General features: G+C 40.4%; 1 long non-coding RNA gene across 2 annotated transcripts in view; it reads left to right on the top strand.

Moving 5' to 3' along the window:
- Window positions 1-1,042: 1,042 nt before the first annotated feature.
- Window positions 1,043-20,800, top strand: part of LOC141419864 (uncharacterized) — a 79,835-nt gene continuing 60,077 nt past the window's right edge. The window contains exons 1-2 of one of the 2 annotated variants that reach the window (XR_012444574.1): window positions 1,043-1,167; window positions 4,311-4,411. This is a non-coding gene — a long non-coding RNA (uncharacterized lncRNA). Of the gene's footprint in view, window positions 1,273-4,310; window positions 4,412-20,800 lie in introns of both variants that reach the window. The other variant, XR_012444573.1, reaches the window with a different exon arrangement.

Here is a 20,800-nt window from a genome sequence, read left to right on the forward strand (position 1 = left end):
CTGCTTTTTTCTTTATACAGTGAGCATAAACTATTTTTATGATGTAAAAAGCCAAAAAGAAGTCTAAAAATGTAAAGAAGAGAAAATGAAATTGCACAGTTGTCCACTAGGTCTTAACATGGATCCACATTTTCAATTACAGAGGCAAGAGTAGGCAGCATTGGTCCTCGGATCTGTCCATCTCCATCTGTCTGGCCACCCTCTGTTTCATGAGAGTCTCTGGTGAGGCTAGGGATGCAAAGCCTCTTCTTCAGCAAGGAAGGAGCTCAAGGTCAAAACAGTCAAAAGGCTATATACAGGTGAGAAGGCAGCAAAGAGTTGGAGAGGTGTGATCTAGGAGGCTTCATGCAGGAAAGGACACTTGGGTGATGTCTTAACCATTTGTACCAGGTAGGTAAGGGAGGGGATGAGTTTTCTAGGGAACCAGTGGTTCTCGAACTTCAGTGAGGATCAGCATACTCTGGAGAAGTGGCAGGCCTATTCCTAGGCCCAGCCCCCAAGATTCTGATCCAGTAGGTGTAAGGTCAGGCCTGAGAATCTGCATCTGTAATAACTGCTAACATTTTTTGAGCAGTTACTGTGTGCCAGGCAGTATTCTAAACACTTTCTTGGATTAACTCCTGTACTTTTCAGAAAACACTGTGAAGCTGTTGGTTATGTTATCCTCATTTCACAGCTGGGGAAATTTAGGTTCAGAGAAGTTAAAGAACTTGCCATTGTCACACAGCTAGTAAGTGGCCACGTCAGAACTCAAATGCAGTCAGTCTGGCTTTAGCTTTGGCTGTTCACTATTAAACTTAGGTAAACTTACATCTCCATTTCAACAAGTGTGCAAGCACCCCAGGGGATTCTAATCTAGGTAAGAAACGCCAAGGTGGAAGAAGTGATCCAAGCAAAGGCACAGAAACAGCTTGCCCTATTCTGGGAAAACCCTGTAGTGACTCCCCATGGTCAGCAAAAGCAAGCTCAAAGTCCTAAGCACAGTTTACCTAACCAGTGCCCTACCTTGATCTCACCTCCCACCCCCACTTCACAATCCAAGCGCTCACTCCCTGGTTGCCCAATCACTGCAAGTACTGAAGGCTGACAATGTGCAACCCACATTGCACTGGGCTGAATGGAGCTGCCACCTATTAAAGTCACACCACCTTTTCAGAGCAGCCTCAGGTAATGAATGGCTAATACAAGGACATGAAGCTTGCCTGCCTTGCCTCATCTGAGCTCATCAACCCCTGTGGGACTGAGGGGAGCTGTGTTGCCACTATATCGCAGGTTAATTTCTTCCTCCGCCTGATCCCAATAATCTTCCCCAGGGAACCCAGACTTCTATGATCCTCCTGGAGCCTCCTGTTTACTTTTCTCTCTTTCCACTTCCTCCTTACACCCACCACACCAACCATACTGCAGCTAGGGATGACATGGCCAGCATCCCAGGTAATGTGTATTTATCGAGTGCTATAAATATCTTAATTTATCACTCACAAGTTAGGGTTTATTAGCATCCCCTTTTTATAGGGGGGGGAAATTATATACGGTGAGGTTAAGTTACTTGTCCAAAGCCCACAGTGAGTGAGAAGCAGCGCCGAGATTTGACCCCAAAATGGACAGCTGCAGCACTACAGCATCTCTCTGGAACATCTGTCTGTCTGGCCCCAGAGCCCACTTTTCTTTTTGGAAGTATCATGCTGGCAGGAGCATTGAGGCTACAATGGGAAGAGTGGATACTGGAGCAGTGCCACCAGTGAGGAGGAAATGAGGGCTTCCACCCAGGCTGTGATAGTGAGGACACATACGCAGGGATAGACAAGATTTTTTTTTTTGTGGTACTGGGGTTTGAACTCAGGGCCTACACCTTGAGCCACTCCTCCGGTCCTTTTTTGTGAGTGTATTTTTCAAGATAAATTCTTTCAAACTATCTGCCAGGCTGGCTTCGAACAGTGATCCTCCTGATCGCTGCCTCCTGAGTAGCTAGGATGACAGGCATGAGCCACTGACGCCCTGCAAATAGACAAGATTTGTTTTAAGGAGCTGGACAGATAGGGCTTAGGATTCTTTCTCTACTTCTCCCACTCCTTCTATATCCAATCTATGTCCCAAGTTTTGCTTGGACAATGGGGGTGAATGACAAGCATTCACCAAAAGGAAGTATCCAGGGGGAAGAGCAGACGTCCAGAAAGGACCTTGTATTCAAATGGAGACTATGTCTTAAAGTGTGGTTCATTGACTTCAGCCGGGAGCTTGTTAGAAATGCTGGATCTTTGAGAGTTGGAGGTCAGCCTGGCCTACATAGTGAGACTCTGTTTCCAAAAAAACAAAACAAACAAACAAGAAAAAGAAATGCATGAGACCTATTGAATGAGAACCTCCATTTTAACAAGACCTTGAGATGATTCACGTGCACTACGAATGTTTGGAGAGCACAGACATCTTGGTGAAGGGATCTAGTACTGTGTCCCATCAGATACTTGGGTTTAGGTCTCAGGTAGAGGTTTGGACTGGAGAGGGAAGCCAGAGGTTATCGGCCTGTGGGTGGTAGTTGAAATCACTGGCATTGAATTAGATCACCAGGGAGAACAAAGGGCAGAGGCCTCGCCAAAAGCTCATTGCACAGCGTGCTAAGCCAAGGGTGAGAATTGTTGGCCTGGTGACTAGAGCTGACTAAAACAAATATTTATTTGATCCTCACATTATTTTAATTTTAAAAAGTTTAGAAGTAAATGTAGAAGAGGAAAGAGAGAGAGAGATTCTCTCTACAAACCTCTTAGTTCTTATGTAGATGCTGGCTGGATCTAGGAAGCCAATTAATATAAGAGCTAATTAAAAAGGGGAAGGCACAAAAGTTTTAACTTTCCATGTACGTGGGGATCTTCATAAGAGAGGGAAGCCCAGAGAAGTGACCAAACCATGACACTTTTACACAAAGGACAATAAATGTGTGAAAGAATAAATCCTTAGACTAGGATAGTCAACTTTAGGGATGTCATTGGAGGTATAGAGTGAGGGGGATCTAGAAGCTAGTGGACAGTAAGGGTTACTTCAAAGAGTTTGTTTATTCAGGTCCACTGCAGCCCTAGTGATCAGTCTCTAATGATCAAGGCTGTTTTTCAGCCTTGCTAGGTGAAGAATATCCCTCCCAAAAGAATCTCTGTGGTTGTCCGCATATTGGAAAACACAGGCTAAAAGGTCCTTTCTGAAGCTCCATCTCCTGAAATGATTTCAGCTTCAAATAATCAATAGACCAATGTGGTATATTTTGAAATGGCATGTTTTCAAATCTTTCATAAACGTGTAACCAACAGATCTTTACAGAAAACCTGCATTTCTGATTTCTCTAAGAAGATGGAGCTGTCCAGGCCTGGTGGTACATGCCTGTAATCCTAGCACTCAGGTGGCTGAGACAGGACGATTGTGAGTTCCAGGATAGCCTGGGCTACATAGTGAGACTCTGTGTCAAAAGTGGGGGGAGGTGTATCTGGGATTATATCCTGATGTGGTAACAATTGGCCAGAACTGGCTACCAGTTGCCTCCTTTGAAGGGTACATCTGAAGGAGCCCTGCTTCTCCATACTGATTCCCAAGGCTGGGGCCAAGCATTCATCTTTTATCATATATGCTCTGCTTTGTTAATAGTAAAGTCAAGCAGATATTTGAATTTTTTGTGTTTGTGACTGCTGAAATGGAAAATGAAACCTAGAGAGCAAGGTTACCACTGGGCAAGGACACGTTCTTTGTGAAATTCCTGCACATACTACACTGTCACAAATCTACTGTATTTGAATTATTCACTCATATTACATGGCCACTCTAGGTTGTTAACTAGTTGTAGAGAGAAAAATAAAGTCAAGATGGAATGTTGGCGAAGATTAACATTGGAGGGATTGATACAGGAAGAGGAATCCACCAAGGATCTAGAGAAGAAAAACTCCAGGTGGTAGAAGGATGACAGGAGAGTGGTTTCACAGAAGCAACAGTGGGGGAGAAGTTCACAGTGCTGTGTACATCTACCCAGATGTACACACATCTGTGTGTTGTACAGAGCAAGTTGGACAAGTTAGGAAGGAAGTCCCAGGTTATCTGTGACATGGAAAGGACAAAAGCTTGATTCTAGTAGCTTGGAGAGTTAGGTTGAGATCTGTTTCTCAAACATTAAATTTGAGCAGCTTGATGCTGTGGTTTGAATGTATACCCCAAAGTTTACGTGTTGGAAACTTGACTCCCCAGTGTAGTGATGTTGAGAGGTGGGGTCTAATGGGAGGTAATTAGGCCACGAGTGTTCAATCCTCATTAATGGATAAATGCTTTTGTCACAGGAGTGGAGTCCATGTAAAAGAATGAGTTTGACCACCACCTTTTCCTTTCGGCCCTTGCCAGATGCAATCCTTTCATCTTGGCTTCTTGAGCCTCCAGAATTGTGAGTCAATAAGTTTCTGTTTGCTTATATATTATTCAGTCTGTGGTATTATGTTAGAGCAGCACAAATGTACTAAAATACTTGACTAAGTGGGTGGACAGAGGACAGAGGGAAGCTGGATTTCTTGGTTTGATTTTTGTTTTACTGAAAGCTGTAACAGATTAGTCTGCAGCAATATAGCTAGTTGATGCTCAGAGATTAAAAATACAGGAAAGAGGGGAACTATTCAACCGGTGGCATGAAATGAGACAGGGACGAATGGAATCAAAACTGTTAGTATAGCTAATCCGTTAAAAGGAGAGGGGGAGCGGTGTGGCGACCTCAAGTTTGGGGGAATTCACGCATGACAGCCTCAATGTTTTCCATGAAGTAGGAGGCAAGGTCAACTGCTGGAGGGCTAGAGTGGGGAGAGGACGGGGAGAAGCAAGGGCTTGAGTGTTGGCCAATGTTAATATTTTCACCATTCCCTCCATAGAAGTTTTTGGGAACAGGAAGAAATAGGAAAAATACAGGCATTGTGTTGCCTAGGAAACACAGTGGTTTGCTAAAGCAATAGCAGGTTGTTTTGAATTGAATTAACCTATTCATATCCATTGTCATCCAAAAGAGAAGTGTTGAGTAGCAATGGAAGTTGAGAGGATCCTGATCCATAGGGCACACAGTGGGCATCCTCTAGAGCTCTGAGGACAGAGAGGGTTATGAGTAACCCTGGACAGGAGACTTGGGTCAAATGGGAGAGATCGTCAAAGAAATGACAGGCAGTAAGGCGTCAAAGACCAGTTTTCCCTGTTTCCTGGACCTTGTGTGTGTACACACACACCTGCATGTGCATAAGCGTGATCCACTGTCCCACTGCTAGGGTTTGGTTATGGCTTGAGTGTCCCACCCAAGGCTTCATGTGCAGAAATTTCATCCCCATTGTAAGGTATTAAGAGGGTAGAAACTTCATCTGACTATGGTGTTCGGAAATGGGGCCTTTAGGAAGTTAATAAGATAAGATAAAGCCGGGTGCTGGGGGCTCACACCTGTAATCCTAGCCACTCGGGAGGCAGAGATGGGGGATCATAGTTCGAGGCCAGCCATGGCAAACAGTTCTAGAGGCCCTATTTCTAAAACACCAAACACAAAAAAGAGCTGGAGGTATGGCTGAAGTGGTAGAGAACCTACCTAGCAAGTGTGAAGCCCTGAGTTCAAACCTCAGTACTGCCAAAAAAAAAAAGGATAAAGTCATTAGGGTGGAGCCCCAATGATTGAATCCTGGTGGCTCTGTAAAAAGAGAGACCAGACAGGTATATTATACACATGTGCTCTCAACTCAATGTGACACAGCTGAGTGGGTTCTCACCAGAATTGAGCTAATGCCAGAACCATGCTCCAAACCTCCAAAACTGTGAGCTAAATAAATTTCTTTATAAAGTTCACCTGTCTCAGGTATTGTGTTACAGTAATGAAAACCTGACAATACACCCATCATCTGGAAAGATCTGAAGGAATTATTCCTTCCTTGATTATTTTTTTTTCTTTTGTGGCAGGATAACCAAACTGAGAAATTAACTATCTCCTGTTTTCTCTGCAATAGATTCATCACTAAATAAAATTTCTTTTTCTCTCCCTTAGTCTTTGCTACAAAGGATGGCCAGGGCTTTGTATCAAGGAAATTTGGACTTATGCCAGGAGGAGAATACTAGGACTTTGTTTTTAAAAAGTATAGGTTACTGAGAGCTTGGAGCTGAATTGTCTGATGGTAGAGGACTGTGGGGGTAGGAGAAGTGGAGTGTGAGCCAGCCCCAGAACTAGATCCCCCGATCCCGGTTACGTATGTGGAGACTGTTCCAGAATGTCCAAGGTCTACGCCCTGCCTCCTCCAACTCACGTGAAGCCGATGCAAGGCTTGTCAAATTATACTGAGGGAGTCTTTCCCTCCAGACTAGGTGGTCCTCTCCAAACAGGTTCCTCATTCCCAGTGACTTCAGCACTCATGTGGCTGACCATCTCACACCCTGGCCTTTTACTTCCTTGACTTTCTTCACCCCCAACCATCTTTTCCTCTTGATCATTCTCTTGGTCATTCATTAGACCTTTCCAAAGCTCAACCTTGGTTAAACCCAACCGACCTCCATTTCCTAACTGCATATGAACAATGGAACCTATAGTAGAAAGCACAGGACCCTACTCACTTGAAACAAATTTGGAAAGGAAGTAACACTTTTTATTTACAGATCACATGATCATCTAAGTAGAAAACCCAATGGATTCTACAAATAAGCTACTGGAACTAATGAGTGAGTTAGCACAGTTGAAGGATACAAGATTGGCATGTAGATCAGTTTTATTTCTAGTAATGGCAATGACCAATAAAAAAATGACATGAGATACCATCTGTGATAGCATCAAAATAGAAGAATACATACGATTCCACTTGTATACATTTTCAGTGATTGCAGTCTCATCTCTGATGATGGAAAGCAGCTACCTGGGGGTAAGGAATGCAGAGGGGCTCACTTGCAAATATTTACAGTTGTGCTGTCCAAAATTTATGCTACACAGCTACAGTCCACTGTCTGTCCCATCTTCCTTCTCTGGGAAGATGCCATTGCACCATCTCCATCCTCCTCCAGACTCCAGTATGCTCTCTGTGTTCTCATCCTCAGCCGATGACCTTACATTTCACGTCATTAAGAAAACAGAAGCAATTGGATGATGCCATCATCTTCCCACCGGCCAACCCATGGACCCTGTCTGCATTTGCATTTTCTGTTTTCCTTCTGGGTCCAGTGCAGGGAGTGTCGCTCTCCTAACCAGGGGCCTTCCCCTTGAACCCTGCATTCATTTGCCTCACATATTCTCAAGATCTTGACTTGCACCACTGTTCTCTTTCTTTCCTACATTTTATTTTTTTTCTTTTTTGGTGGAACTGGGGTTTGAACTCAGGGCTTTCTGCTTGCAAAGCAGGTGCTCTACCACTTAAACCACACTGCCAGTCCATTTTGCTTTGCTTATTTTGGAGGTGGCCTTCAACCTCGATCCTCCCAAGTAGCTAGGATTACAGGCGTGAGCCACCGGTGCCCCGCTCCTGCATATTAATTTCATCCTCTCTACTTCATTGTACTTCTATGTAGATAAACATGCTTGAGTATTTCTTCTCTTTTATTTTATATTAGTATATATTAATTGTACAAAGGGGTTAAATTCTGATATTTCCATAATGCATATAACGTACTTTGGTGAAATACACCCCTTCTATTACTCTTTCTTATCCCCCTCCCCCTTGAAACAATTTTAAATCTCCCTTCTAGATACTGCCCCATTGTTCTGAGCCCTATGTACCCAAACTTCTCCAAAGGGCTGTCTATGTGCACCATCACACCTTGCCTCCCACTCTCTCCTCACCCATTCCCTTGGGCTTTTGCCTCCATCACTGCTTTAACACCATTCTTGTCCAGGTTCCAATCCCCTGAACTTTTTTTGTAACTTTGCTTTACTTTGTCTCTCAACATGCGACAGAGTTGATTGCTTTACATCGAGGTACTTTCCTTACATTCTGATGGCTTTTCTCCTTTTTCACTGGCTCCTTTACAGCCACCTTTACCATTGCTACCTCCTCTCCAAGACTGTTAAATGTTGGAGTGTCTCACATATGTCCTGGGCCGGCAACTGTTCTCACTGTCTCCCCAGGTGACTCCATCCAGTCGTGTGGCTTAGAATGTTATTCATATACTTATGACTCATTTAAACTTTTTACCCTGATCTCAAACCTGAACTCCATATCCTTGTATACATTTTTGTCTGGCTGACAATCTTTTTGTTCCAAACAGAATATTTTATTTCAACCCTGTTCTTGGTTAGTCCTCAGTGGTAAGCTGTGTTATTTCAAGGGCAAAGGAATGTAACACAGGGAGACAACTGCTCCCAAAAATCAGTGGTATGTTCAACCTCTGGGTTTGATCCCAGCACTGCAAAAAAAAAAAAAAATCAGCAGAAAGGCAGGAAGAACAAACTATAGCCTTGGGTTGCAGGAACAGCTCCTGGGACCCAATACTCCCACTGGGGTGCTGCAATCTCTGCTCCCAGTCAGGAGTGTGAGCAAGCAGGAGACAGCTGACTGCCAGAATACAGCACTGTAGCTGCAATCCAGAGATGCTGAGCGACATATACTACCACTGCACCATAACTGAGACAGGAACACTCAGTTGGCTTGCTGTAATCATTGCATCAGTATCTTGACTGCCTCTCTCTCTCTCTCTCTCTCTCTCTCTCTCTCTCCCTTTCCCTCATCTAATCTCATCTCAAACATGTACACTGGGTAATACATAACACTTTCTATGTTCAAAGTACTATTTCAAATTCTACTTGTATATTATCCTTACTATTATACCATTATACAGATGAGTAAACTGAGGTAGAGATAATACAGCTAGTGAGTTATAAATGCATTATTTTGCCTGCTTTTATCCCTGAACACTCTTTTATCAGAGTCTGTAACTAAAATTCCCCATGAGCATAACTTTAATGACTGCATAAAAGAGCACCATACTTATCTGCTCTAACCTATTTAACTATGCCTCTATTTTGCACATTTAGGCTTATTTCTTTTTTCTTTATGAATAACACACACTATGTTTATGAATTGTTTTCCCTGTTTCTAATTATTTCCTTTGAATAGACTTAAAATTCAACCCCTAGATGTCTGGGGTGTGGCTCAGTGGTAGAGCACATGCGTAGCAAGCCTGACACCCAGGATTTCATCCCCAGCACCCCCTGCCAAAATCAACTCCTAGCTCAAAGGCTATGGTGATTTCTAAAACCAGAATTTCTGAGTCCAAAGTGTGAATATAATATGACGCGATGCACTGTAAGCTGTTGCATATTTTCCGGGGAGGGGGGTGTGGCTGGGGGGAGTGAAGGAGGGCAAATATGGTGGATATATTTTGTATTCATGTATGAAAATAGAAGAATGAAACCTGTTGAAATTGTTCTAAGAAGGAAGGAGAGGAAGGAGGGAGAACGATGGAGGGGGTAAATCTAAATAAGACATATTGCAAGCACATAGGTAAAAACAAAGAATCAGAAATAAAATAAGAAGTTGTTAAAATTCTTAGCACACTTAAGTACACTAATGGGTATCTCAACCAGTAATGTGTAGAGTACTTGTCACTGTACCCGCCTCACCTAAACTGGACATATCCTTTCAGGCTTTTGCTAAAAGAACATTCTACACAATATTAGCATAATGAATAAAAACACATTCACGGTTTTTCCTGAAATTCACATTTATCATGTTTTATTTGGCAACCTTCCCTGAGGTGGATGTCCAAACTTTCTCTCGTTTGAAGTAATACCCCAGGGTGAGTCTGGAACACAAGGATGACGCCAGCCTCCTGCCTTGTAAACCAAAGGAAGTACGTATTTTCCTTCAGAAGCTCTGGGTGATTGCGGTAGCAAAAAGGGACCCCAGACTCTTTTTGAAGACTTTGAATCCTGAAAGGTTCGTATAAAAAGTGGCAGTTTTGAATTCATTTATAGAAACTGCAGGTGGTAGAGGCCCCAGAAGCCAAATGGCAGATTGGTGGAATCCAGAGGCAGTAGAGTTTTGTGGTGGTGTTGTCTAGAGCTGGCAGAGGTGGTTCTTGCCAGTGGTGACATGTAGCCAAACCGAAATCACTTTGACTAGGATCTTCACCACTCAATGTCCTGCCATTTCCCTAGGCTAGTTCACTTGCCTTCCTGTTGGCTCTGTGAAATTCCCATAAATTGCTAAATTGAGGCAGAATCAGTTTCTGTTGTTTGCAGCCCCAAACCCTGAAGGTTATAAATTCAAGGTCACATGGACTAGAGAAAAATTGAAATCCTAGTTCCAAAAATTTGTGCATTTATAAAAATGGATCATGCATATATTGTCACTGCTTAGTATTCACGAGGAATTGGTTTGAAGACCCCCCGCCCCAGATATCAAGATCCACGGATGTCCTAGTTCCTTACATGAATGGTCTAGTATATGTGTATACACTATGCACACCCTCCTTTAAATCGTCTCTAGATTATATAGAATAACTAGTGCAATACAGATGCTATGCAAATAGTTGGGCATATGCACTGTGGAAGGAATAATGACAAGGAAAAAAGTTTGTGCATGTTTAGTACATATGCAATTTTTGGGGGGAGCAGTACTCGGGGTTTCACACTTGCTAGGCAGGAGCTCTACTGCCTAAGCCACGCCTCCAGGCCTTTTTGCTCTGGTTTTTAATTTTTTTGGAGATAGGGTCTCTCTTTTTGCCCAGGCCAGCCTGGACCACTGTCCTCCCATTTCACACTTCCCACTGCAGCAGAGATGCCACCCAGCTTTTTTTTCTATTGAGATGGGGGTCTCACTGACCTGGAGCCACAATCCACTGGATCTCAGCATAGCTTAGGATGACAGGTACACATCACCATTCCCAGCTAGTCATTCAGATGGGACCTCAAACTATTTGCCCTGGCTGGCCTCAAAGCATGATCCTCCCAATCTCAGCCTCACAAGTAGCTAGTATTACAGACCTGAGCCACTGGCACCTGGCTATATGTAATTTTTTGGAAGAATATTTTCAATCCATGACTGTTTGAAGATGCAAAAGCCCCAGATGTGGAATTCCGACTGCATATATTCTCCTAACCAAGTTTTGGGGTGATAGGCATTTGGAATTTTCCCCCCAAAAGTACTAGATGGTACTATGAGTTAATACATTCTTTAAAAAAATTAGTGCATATTGATTATATAGAACAATGGGTCTCACTGTGATATTTTCTTACATACATATAATACACTTTGTACATTCTTGATTGTGTCACTGTCCATCACCACCACCACCACTGGCAGGAATAACTAACATTGGTGCCTAATATTTGACAATGTTCTAAGTGTTTTAGAGCATGAACTCATTCCTTGTAACCAATAAAGCAGGTACTTTCATTACACACATTTTATAGAAGAGGAAACCAAGGCACATTCTGGTTAACTTCTTCAAGATCAGGAAATTAATTAGTGCCAGGTGTAGTAATTCACAGCTGTAATCCCAGCATTCAGGAGGTGGAGGCAGGGGGACTTCAAGTTCAAGGTCAACCTGGGTTATACTAGTGAGCCCCCGTCTCAAAAAGAAAAAAAGTATTTAGTGATGAAAACACAAAAATTTAAACCCAAGAAATGTGGCCCAGGGCTTGTGCTCTGGCCATAACTATGATATTGCTGGCATTTGCTGATTATTTGCTGTGAACCAGATTTGTAGGCAGCATTTTGCATAATGAAATCATTATTGCCATTTTCCAAATGAGGGAACTGAGGCTCAGAGAATAAATAATTAGTTCATGTTCTACAGACAGGGATAAAACTTAAAGCATTTGTAAATGTAATTCCATGATGTCAATGATAAAACAAAAATAAATACATAAAAATGATAATATTTGTCATTTTAGAGAGTAAGTTTACTTTGGAGAAGGAAAAAGAGACTCTGAACATGGTTGGTGCTTAAACTGTGCTGTTTCATTTTAGTTCTTCAGACAGTATGGTCAAAACAGTTTCCCTCTTTATTTTATTCAAATTTTGGGTGTTACTTGGGTTTGAACTTGAGCTTGCTAGGCAGATGCTCTGCCACTTGAGTCATGCCCCCAGTCCTAGTTTCCCTCTTTAGATTCCTCCCTTTAGGAACTAAAAATGATATGAAAGCTGAAAGCTTATCAGAGCCTTGCTTATTGGGTTTTTTTTCTTTTGAACTCAGGTCCTCAAGCTTGCTGTGCAGGTGCTCTAGCACTTGAACCACTCCACCAGCCCTGTTTTGTGTTGGGTATTTTCGAGACAGGGTCTGGAGAACTATTTTGCCTGGGCTGGCTTCGAACTGTGATCTTCCTGATCTCTGCCTCATGAGTAGCTAGGATTACAGGCGGAAGCCACCAGCGCCTGGCTCATTTGGGTTCTTAAGTTGCTCATCAAGAAGATGTCATCTTGGGATATATTAGGGGAAGTAGGCAGACCCCCAAAAAGTGTAACTCAGATGAGCTCTGGGGAGAAAGCAGCTCTCCTAACAAAATGATTGTAATATTTTTCTGGAAAAGTGAACTAACCAATTGCTAAGAAAACTGTGAGAAAAAGGAGTCACGCTATTATGAAATGACACCTTTAAAACACTGTGCTTGCTAGTGGTGCAAGAAGAGCCAGATCAATGGAACAGAACAGCCAAGAAACAATAAAAACCAAAAACGTGTGTGTATGAACATATGTATTCACACAAATGTATGAATTTATAAGGTGAATGGAAGATTATAAATCAATGGAAAAGATATTTTTTTGGTAAATGGTGCTAAAATTATCTTCGATTTGGGAAGATCTTCACATCACACACTGAAATAAATTCTACATGCAAAAAAATTTAAAAGGGAGTAAGTGAGATTTTCCATCCATTTTCTGAACACAGAAGTGCTTTGAAGATATACATGTGATAGAGAAGACCGTGGAGGAAGAAAGTCATTGGCATACCTACATAAAATTAAACCTTCTGGACATTGAGATATAACATAAACAAAATTAAAGGGGAAAGCCCCTGAAAATCCACACAAAAAATAGTGAAGGTCATGGTAAGAGATGATGCAAATCAATGGGAAAGATCTTAAAAGAGCAAAAGACAAAAAATAAAAATAAAAAACAAAACAACTGAACAGCTGAATCACACATGAAAAAAACACAAATATGTAACAAAATGACTGACAAAGTTGAACTTCACTTGAAATCCAACTTGAATAAACTTGTAGTTTATTCCTCCTGTCTAACTGCAACCTTGGACCATTTGACAGCATCTCCCTAATTCCCCCACCTCCAGTCTCTGGTAGTCACCTCTCTGTCTCTATGAGTTCAACTTTTTTTTAAAATTTTTACTTTTTTATTATTCATATGTGCATACAATGCTTGGGTCATTTCTCCCCCCTGCCTCCACCCCCTCCCTTACCACCCACTCCGCCCCCTCCCTCTACCTCACACCCCCTCGATACCCGGCAGAAACTATTTTGACCTTATCTCTAATTTTGTGGAAGAGAGAGTATAAGCCATAATAGGAAGGAACAAGGGTTTTTGCTGGTTGAGATAAGGATAGCTATAAAGGGAGTTGACTTACATGTGTGTTACCTTCTAGGTTAATTCTTTTTGATCTCACCTTTTCTCTAGTTCCTGGTCCCCTTTTCCTATTGGCCTCAGTTGCTTTTAAGGTATCTGCTTTAGTTTCTCTGTGTTAAGGGCAACAAATACTAGCTAATTTTTTTAGGTGTCTTTCCTATCCTCACCCCTCCCTTGTGTGCTCTCGCTTTTATCATGTACTCATAGTCCAATCCCCTTGTTGTGTTTGCCCTTGATCTAATGTCCACATATGAGGGAGAACATATGATTTTTGGTTTTTTGAGGCAGGCTAAACTCACTCAGAATGATGTTCTCCAATTCCATCCATTTACCAGCGAATGATAACATTTCGTTCTTCTTCATGGCTGCATAAATTCCATTGTGTATAGATACCACATTTTCTTAATCCATTCGTCAGTGCTGGGGCATCTTGGCTGTTTCCATAACTTGGCTATTGTGAATGGCGCCGCAATTAACATGGGTGTGCAGGTGCCTCTGGAGTAACCTGTGTCACAGTCTTTTGGGTATATCCCCAAGAGTGGTATTGCTGGATCAAATGGTAGATCAATGTCTAGCTTTTTAAGTAGCCTCTAAATGTTTTTCCAGAGTGGTTGTACTAGTCTACATTCCCACCAACAGTGTAAGAGGGTTCCTTTTTCCCCGCATCCTCGCCAACACCTGTTGTTGGTGTTGCTAATGATGGCTATTCTAACAGGGGTGAGGTGGAATCTTAGTGTGGTTTTAATTTGTATTTCCTTCATTGCTAGAGATGGTGAGCATTTTTTCATGTGTTTTTTGGCCATTTGAATTTCTTCTTTTGAGAAAGTTCTGTTTAGTTCACTTGCCCATTTCTTTATTGGTTCATTAGTTTTGGGAGAATTTAGTTTTTTAAGTTCCCTGTATATTCTGCTTATCAGTCCTTTGTCTGATGTATAGTTGGCAAATATTTTCTCCCACTCTGTGGGTGTTCTCTTCAGTTTAGAGACCACTTCTTTTGATGAACAGAAGCTTTTTAGTTTTATGAGGTCCCATTTATCTATGCTATCTCTTAGTTGCTGTGCTGCTGGGGTTTCATTGAGAAAGTTCTTACCTATACCTACTAATTCCAGAGTATTTCCTACTCTTTCCTGTATCAACTTTAGAGTTTGTGGTCTGATATTAAGATCCTTGATCCATTTTGAGTTAATCTTGGTATAGGGTGATATACATGATCTAGTTTCAGTTTTTTGCAGACTGCTAACCAGTTTTCCCAGCAGTTTTTGTTGAAGAGGCTGCTATTTCTCCATCGTATATTTTTAGCTCCTTTGTCAAAGATAAGTTGCTTATAGTTGTGTGGCTTCATATCTGGGTCCTCTATTCTGTTCCACTGGTCTTCATGTCTGTTTTTGTGCCAGTACCATGCTGTTTTTATTGTTATTGCTTTGTAATATAGTTTGAAGTCAGGTATTGTGATACCTCCTGCATTGTTCTTTTGACTAAGTATTGCCTTGGCTATTCGTGGCCTCTTGTGTTTCCATATAAATTTAACAGTAGATTTTTCAATCTCTTTAATGAATGTCATTGGAATTTTGATGGGAATTGCATTAAACATGTAGATTACTTTTGGGAGTATAGACATTTTTACTATGTTGATTCTACCAATCCATGAGCATGGGAGATCTCTCCACTTTCTATAGTCTTCCTCAATCTCTTTCTTCAGAAGTTTATAGTTTTCCTTGTAGAGGTCATTCACATCTTTTGTTAGGTTTACACCTAGGTATTTGATCTTTTTTTGAGGCTATTGTAAATGGAATTGTTTTCATATATTCTTTTTCAGTTTGTTCATTACTAGTGTATAGAAATGCTAATGATTTTTCTATGTTGATTTTATATCCTGCAATCTTGCTGTAGCTATTGATGATGTCTAGAAGCTTCTGAGTAGAGTTTTTTGGGTCTTTAAGGTATAGGATCATGTCGTCTGCAAATAGGGATATTTTGACAGTTTCTTTACCTATTTGTATTCCATTTATTCCTTCTTCTTGCCTAATTGCTCTGGCTAGGAATTCCAGTACTATGTTGAATAGGAGTGGAGATAGTGGGCATCCTTGTCTGGTTCCTGATTTTAGAGGGAACGGTTTCAGTTTTTCTCCATTAAGTATAATGCTGGCTGTAGGTTTGTCATATATAGCTTTTATAATGTTGAGGAACTTTCCTTCTATTCCTAGTTTTCTTAGAGCTTTTATCATGAAACGGTGTTGGATTTTATCAAAGTCTTTTTCTGCATCTATTGAGATGATCAAGTGGTTTTTGTCTTTGTTTCTGTTAATGTGGTTTATTATGTTTATTGATTTTCCTATGTTGAACCACCCCTGCATTCCTGGGATGAAGCCTACTTGGTCGTGGTGAATGATCTTTTTGATGTGTTGTTGAATTTGGTATGCCATTATTTTATTGATGATTTTTGCATCAATGTTCATTAAGGAGATTGGCCCATAGTTCTCCTTTTTGGAGGTGTCTTTGCCTGGTTTTGGGATAAGTGTAATACTGGCTTCATAAAATGTGTTTGGAAGTTTTCCTTCCCTTTCTATTTTGTGGAACAGTTTAAGGAGGGTTGGTATCAGTTCTTCTTTAAAGGTCTGATAGAATTCAGCAGAGAATCCATCAGGTCCTGGACTTTTCTTTTCGGGGAGACTCTTTTTTTTTTTTATTTTTCTTTTATTATTCATATGTGCATACAAGGCTTGGTTCATTTCTCCCCACTGCCCCCACCCCCTCCCTTACCACCCACTCCGCCCCCTCCCTCTCCCCCCCCTCAATACCCAGCAGAAACTATTTTGCCCTTATTTCTAATTTTGTTGTAGAGAGAGTATAAGCAATAATAGGAAGGAACAAAGGGTTTTGCTGGTTGAGATAAGGATAGCTATACAGGGCATTGACTCACATTGATTTCCTGTGTGTGGGTGTTACCTTCTAGGTTAATTCTATTTGATCTCACCTTTTCTCTAGTACTTGTTCCCCTTTTCCTATTGGCCTCAGTTGCTTTAAGGTATCTGCTTTAGTTTCTCTGCGTTAAGGGCAATAAATGCTAGCTAGTTTTTTAGGTGTCTTACCTATCCTCACCCCTCCCTTGTGTGCTCTTGCTTTTATCATGTGCTCATAGTCCAATCCCCTTGTTGTGTTTGCCCTTGATCTAATGTCCACATATGAGGGAGAACATACGATTTTTCGTTTTTTGAGGCAGGCTAAACTCACTCAGAATGATGTTCTCCAATTCCATCCATTTACCAGCGAATGATAACATTTCATTCTTCTTCATGGCTGCATAAAATTCCATTGTGTATAGATACCACATTTTCTTAATCCATTCGTCAGTGCTGGGGCATCTTGGCTGTTTCCATAACTTGGCTATTGTGAATAGTGCCGCAATAAACATGGGTGTGCAGGTGCCTCTGGAGTAACAGTCTTTTGGGTATATCCCCAAGAGTGGTATTGCTGGATCAAATGGTAGATTGATGTCCAGCTTTCTAAGTAGCCTCCAAATTTTTTTCCAGAGTGGTTGTACTAGTCTACATTCCCACCAACAGTGTAAGAGGGTTCCTTTTTCCCCACATCCTCGCCAACACCTGTTGTTGGTGGTGTTGCTAATGATGGCTATTCTAACAGGGGTGAGGTGGAATGTTAGCATGGTTTTAATTTGCATTTCCTTTATTGCTAGAGATGGTGAGCATTTTTTCATGTGTTTTCTGGCCATTTGAATTTCTTCTTTTGAAAAGTTCTGTTTAGTTCACTTGCCCATTTCTTTATTGGTTCATTAGTTTTGGGAGAATTTAGTTTTTTAAGTTCCCTGTATATTCTGCTTATCAGTCCTTTGTCTGATGTATAGTTGGCAAATATTTTCTCCCACTCTATGGGTGTTCTCTTCAGTTTAGAGACCATTTCTTTTGATGAACAGAAGCTTTTTAGTTTTATGAGGTCCCATTTATCTATGCTATCTCTTAGTTGCTGTGCTGCTGGGGTTTCATTGAGAAAGTTCTTACCTATACCTACTAACTCCAGAGTATTTCCTACTCTTTCTTGTATCAACTTAAGAGTTTGGGGTCTGATATTAAGATCCTTGATCCATTTTGAGTTAATCTTGGTATAGGGTGATATACATGGATCTAGTTTCAGTTTTTTGCAGACTGCTAACCAGTTTTCCCAGCAGTTTTTGTTGAAGAGGCTGCTATTTCTCCATCGTATATTTTTAGCTCCTTTGTCAAAGATAAGTTGCTTATAGTTGTGTGGCTTCATATCTGGATCCTCTATTCTGTTCCACTGGTCTTCATGTCTGTTTTTGTGCCAGTACCATGCTGTTTTATTGTTATTGTTTTGTAATATAGCTTGAAGTCAGGTATTGTGATACCTCCTGCATTGTTCTTTTGACTGAGTATTGCCTTGGCTATTTGTGGCCTCTTGTGTTTCCACATAAATTTAACAGTAGATTTGGGGAGACTCTTGATTGCTGCTTCAATTTCATTTTGTGTTATATATCTCTTCAGGTGATTAATTTCCTCTTGGTTCAGTTTTGGATGATCATATGTATCTAGAAATCTGTCCATTTCTTTAAGATTTTTAAATTTATTTGAATATAGGTTCTTGGAGTAGTCTCTGATGATTTCCTGGACGTCCACGGTGTTTGTTGTTATCTCTCCTTTTGCATTCCTGATTCTACTAATTTGGGTTTTTTCTCTCCTCATTTTAGTCAGGTTTTCCAGGGGTCTGTCGATCTTGTTTATTTTTTCAAAGAACCAACTTTTTGTTTCATTAATTCTTTGTATGGTTTTTTTGGTTTCTAGTTCATTGATTTCAGCTCTTATTTTTATTATTTCTCTCCTTCTATTTGTTTTGGGATTTGTTTGTTCTTGTTTTTCTAAGAGTTTGAGATGTATCATTAGGTTACTAATTTGGGATCTTTCAGTTCCATGGGCTGCTGAGAAGAATGTGTATTGTGTAGAAGTTGGATGAAATGTTCTGTAGACATCAAGTAGGTCCATTTGATCTATTGTATATTTTAGATCTTGGATTTCTTTATTGATTTTTTGTTTGGATGACCTATCTATTGATGATAATGGGTTGTTAAAGTCTCCCACAACCACTGTGTTGGAGTTAATATATGCTTAGGTCTTTCAGGATATGTTTGATGAAATTGGGTGTGTTGACATTGGGTGCATATAGGTTGATAATTATTATTTCCTGTTGGTCTATTTCCCCTTTTATTAGTATGGAATGTCCTTCTTTATCTCGTTTGGTCAATGTAGGTTTGAAGTCTACTTTGTCAGAGATAAGTATTGCTACTCCTTCCTGTTTTGGGGGGCCATTGGCTTGGTAAATCTTCTTCCAGCCTTTCATCCTAAGCCTATGCTTATTTCTGTCGTTGAGATGGGTCTCCTGTAAGCAACAAAGTGTTAGATCTTCCTTTTTAATCCATTTCGTCAAGCGGTGCCTTTTGATGGTGAATTAAGTCCATTAACATTAAGTGTTAGTACTGATAGGTATGTGGTGATTCCTGTCATTTAGTTGTCTTAGTTGTTTAAAGGTTTGATTGTGTCTACCTAAGTTGAAGTTATTCTCTACATTCTTGCTTGTTCTTTTCCTGTAGTTTGGTGCTGCATGCCCTTTCATGGTTATGTTGGGTTTCACTTTCTGTGTGCAGAATCCCTTGAAGAATCTTTTGTAGTGGTGGCTTTGTGGTCACATATTGTTTTAGTTTCTGCTCATCATGGAAGACTTATTGCTCTATCTATTTTGAATGATAATTTTGCTGGGTAGAGTATCCTGGGGTTGAAGTTATTTTCATTCAGTGTCCGGAAGATCTCACCCCATGCTCTTCTTGCTTTTAATATTTCTATTAAGAAGTCTGCTGTGATTTTGATGGGTTTACCTTTGTATGTTATTTGTTTTTTCTCTCTTACAGCCTTCAGTGTTCTTTCCCTAGTTCTGAACTTGTTGTTTTAATGATGATATGTTGTGGGGTAGTTCTATTTTGATCTGGTCTGTTTGGTGTCCTGGAGTCCTCTTGCATCTGTATGGGAATATCTTTCTCTAGATTTGGGAAATTTTCTGTTATTATTTTGTTGAATATATTATGCATTCCCTTTGCTTGCAACTCTTATCCTTCTTCAATGCCCATGATTCTCAAGTTTGGTCTTTTGATGGAGTCAGTGAGTTCTTGCAATTTCTTTTCACAGGTCTTAAGTTGTTTGATTAATAGTTCTTCAGTTTTTCCTTTAATTACCATTTCATCTTCACGTTCTAAGATTCTGTCTTCTGTTTGTTCTATTCTGCTGGATTGGCCTTCCATTTTGTTTTGCAATTCTGTTTCGTTCTTTTTTCTGAGGTTTTCCATATCCTGGGTCATTTCCTCTTCAATGTTGTCTATTTTTGTCCTGAGTTCATTTATCTCTTTATTAATCATGTTCTTTGTTTCACTTTGGTTTTTATACAGTGCTTCTGTGGTTTCCTTTATTTCTTCTTTTGCTTTTTCAAATTCTGTATTTTTGTTGTCTTGGGATTTCATGAGTGTCTCCTGTACATTTTGGTTGACCCTATCCAGTATCATCTCTATAAAATTCTCATTGAGTACCTGTAGTATGTCTTCTTTTAAATTATTCTTGTGGGCTTCATTGGGTTCTTCGGCATAGTTTATCTTCATTTTGTTGGGGTCTGGATCTGAGTATTTGTTTTCTTCATTTCCCTCTGGTTCCTGTACTAATTTTTTGCTGTGGGGAAACTGGTTTGTCTGTTTTTTCTGTCTTCCTGTCATTGCCCTTGGTGTTGTTATTGTCCCTGTATTGTGTGCAATTAAGTATTTTCTGGCTGTAATAACAGTAGTAGTGATATTTAGAATGGAAGGGTGAGAGGGGATGGAAAGCAAAGAAGTTAAAGGAAAAGGGAAAAACAAATAATCAAGTAGAAAAAACAAAACAAAGAAACAAACAAAAAACTTTCAACGATATAAACAGGGAGAGACAGTGTACTAATCAACCATTAGCTGAAAAGGCATTAGAGAGACAGAGAGAGGATTGAAAATAAAAAATAAAAAGAATAAATATGAGAATGAAAATAAAAAATAAGTAAATGAAAGAAAAAATATATGTATAAATAACATAAAATAATAAATAACAAAATAATAAATAAATTAAAAAAAAAACCTCCAAGTTCAAATGCAATGAAGTTTCAGTCTTATTAATTTTGGTGTTCGTCCCTCTGCCTCCAATCCTGGAGATGGTGCCTCAGAT

This window comes from Castor canadensis, chromosome X (assembly GCF_047511655.1).
Source record: "Castor canadensis chromosome X, mCasCan1.hap1v2, whole genome shotgun sequence".
Taxonomy (NCBI): Eukaryota; Metazoa; Chordata; class Mammalia; order Rodentia; family Castoridae; genus Castor; species Castor canadensis.